The sequence below is a fragment of the Berghia stephanieae genome, chromosome 3 (assembly GCF_034508935.2).
Source record: "Berghia stephanieae isolate SIO BIC M18660-M18661 chromosome 3, UCSD_Bste_1.3, whole genome shotgun sequence".
Lineage (NCBI taxonomy): Eukaryota > Metazoa > Mollusca > Gastropoda > Nudibranchia > Aeolidiidae > Berghia > Berghia stephanieae.
The window spans coordinates 72,051,377-72,053,876 of NC_088362.1; the positions used below are offsets into that span (position 1 = coordinate 72,051,377).

Below are 2,500 nucleotides of genomic sequence, written 5' to 3' on the forward strand. Positions count from 1 at the left end.
CAGAAACAGAGGCAGCAGTGACGCGCGGTTCCAGATTTCAGATAAATTCAACTGTGGCGAAATTCATCTCTGGAGATGCGTCGAACATCGGCGGCTCTCTAGAGGAATGAAGGAATGAGAGAGGGAGGAATAAATTAAAAGGACAGGATAATTAAAAGAGGTATGGAGATGTGAGGAGAGATAGACAGGAAGTGTGTGTGTGTGTGGGGGGGGGGGGGGGAAAGAAGAGGGGACGGTTTGGATGAAGAAAAAAAAATATAACAAGACGCATAGAAAAGCTGGCTAGGAGAAATTATCGAGAGATACGGTTTGGGGAAGAGGGGAAGAGGGGTGGAGAGAGAGAGAGAGAGAGAGAGAGAGAGAGAGAGAGTGTGTGTGTGTGTGTGTGTGTGTGTGTGAGGGTGGCGTCTAGATCTTTAATAAGGGGCATCAGGTATTAAAACCGACGCGTACATAAGTATAATGTTAAATTACAAAATAGTGAGGACATTGAGTAAGAGTGAAGTGAGAGAGGTGACCAGAAAAATAAACAAACAAAAAAGATCTATTCCTCCCCTCCCCCCCCCCCCGATCTGCCTCCCTCCCCCCCCCCTCTCTCTCTCTCTCTCTCTCTCTCTCTCTCTCTCTCTCTCTCTTTTTTTTTTTTTTTTTTTTTTTTTCCTCTCTCCTCGGAGAGATGGGGGAGGGCAGAGAGTAAGAATAAAGACTCTTCACCTTTAGCATAGATTAAAAGCTTGGTCCGGGATACAGAAAACACTCTATGGAAATGAAGAAAGAAAGAAAGAAAGAAGAGAGAGAGAGAGAGAGAGAGAGAGAGAGAGAGAGAGAGATTCTGTGTGTGTGTGTGTGTGAGAGAGAGAGAGAGAGAGAGAGAGAGAGGGGGGGGGGGACGGAGGGAGAGAGAAAGAGAGCGGGGGGTGTATAAGTCTGATTGACACAGAGCACAGAGAAATGAAAATAGTAGGTCATAAGAACGAACCCGAGATTGGTAAACTGAGAATGCATGTGCATTGCAGAGAATAAGGAAGTGCTAATCAAACTGATAAAGAAGGCTCAGAAATCAACGTATGACATTATAGATTTCGGTAAGCTAGTATAGTAGAAAATTCTATCTCTAGGAAATTCTTTACACTTCTTGAAGATGGCGACCACGTTAAACACATCTATCTTGATATCTGATAGAAGTGGTCGCCTTATCTCCGCACGAACAAATAGTGAAAGGCATCGGAAATTCTATTTACCCTCTACCATTTGAATTCATAACAATTCCTAATTGGAATTCTAAATTGTTGGCTAGACACTCATCGGAGTCCCCAATGTCATTGACTGGACGATGACCAACTAATCAGGTTTTGAGTTAATAATAAAATTTAAGACATAAACTTTGACTTAAGTATATGTAATCTTAATCTTATACTTATAATCTTATCATCGAATTTTTGTCAATTTTTAAAACGGATCTTAACTTATTCACTCAAACTTCAAATATTCAATATACAAATCAATTTACACATTTCTACTTTCACATGAAACGTACTACTTTGACCACCTAATAAAATATCCTTTGGATGAATAAAGTATTACTAATATTATTGGAGTATAAAGTTATTCAAATATGTTATTTATAGATTAGATAGATAGATATATAGATAGATAGATAGATAGATAGATAGATAGATAGATAGATAGATAGATAGATAGATAGATAGATAGATAGATAGATAGATGGATGATAATAATAATAATACTAATAATAATAATAATAATAATAATAATAATAATAATAATAATAATAATAATAATAATAATAATAATAATAATAATGTATTTATATAGGGCCTGCCCCATCTAGCTCTAGGCGCACAATATATATGGCATGCAATATATAATATCATATAAAAATTACTCTATCATATTACCAACAACATTAAAAAGATACGGAATTATTTTGTAATATGTAAATGAGGGTAAACATATTCTATGAAGTGACACTACAAAATTAATGTAATTAACCCTGTGGTATATTATGAGGATTGCTTATCCATTCTTTTTCAACTTTAACATTTAAAAAAAAGGATAAATAAATAAATAAATGCTCAAGATTGATAAATAAATAAATAAATAAATAAATAAATGAATAAATAAATAAATAAATAAATAATAAATAGATAGATAGATGGATAGATCGATAGATAGATATATATATAGATAGATAGATAGATAGATAGATAGATAGATAGATAGATAGATAGATTGATAGATAGATAGATAGATAGATAGATATAGCTCGACGTGGAAGTGGTTGATTTAATGGAATTAGATAAAGATAATTTTGGCAGAAAAGAACATCAATAATTCGGTTATTAAGGCATGTCGCAATGTGTTGCGTGTGCGTGTCAAGGAAAGAGTTGAATTTCGCCATGACGCATGAATAATACTTTCCGGAAATGAGGAAATAGAACATAAATAATCCGATGTGTGCAAGTATAACATACTTAGA

At 34.6% G+C, this 2,500-nt stretch overlaps 1 protein-coding gene across 4 annotated transcripts in view; it reads right to left on the reverse strand.

The window, feature by feature from the left end:
- The window catches only part of LOC144968384 (glutamate receptor ionotropic, kainate 2-like), a 159,577-nt gene extending 159,479 nt beyond the window's left edge, over positions 1-98 (reverse strand). For 3 of the 4 annotated variants that reach the window (XM_078906674.1, XM_078906676.1, XM_078906677.1), the window contains exon 1: positions 1-98. This exon is cut by the window's left edge and continues 364 nt beyond it. The gene's annotated coding sequence lies outside the window, so the exon portion shown is untranslated. The other variant, XM_078906675.1, reaches the window with a different exon arrangement.
- Between the last annotated feature and the right edge of the window lie 2,402 nt (positions 99-2,500).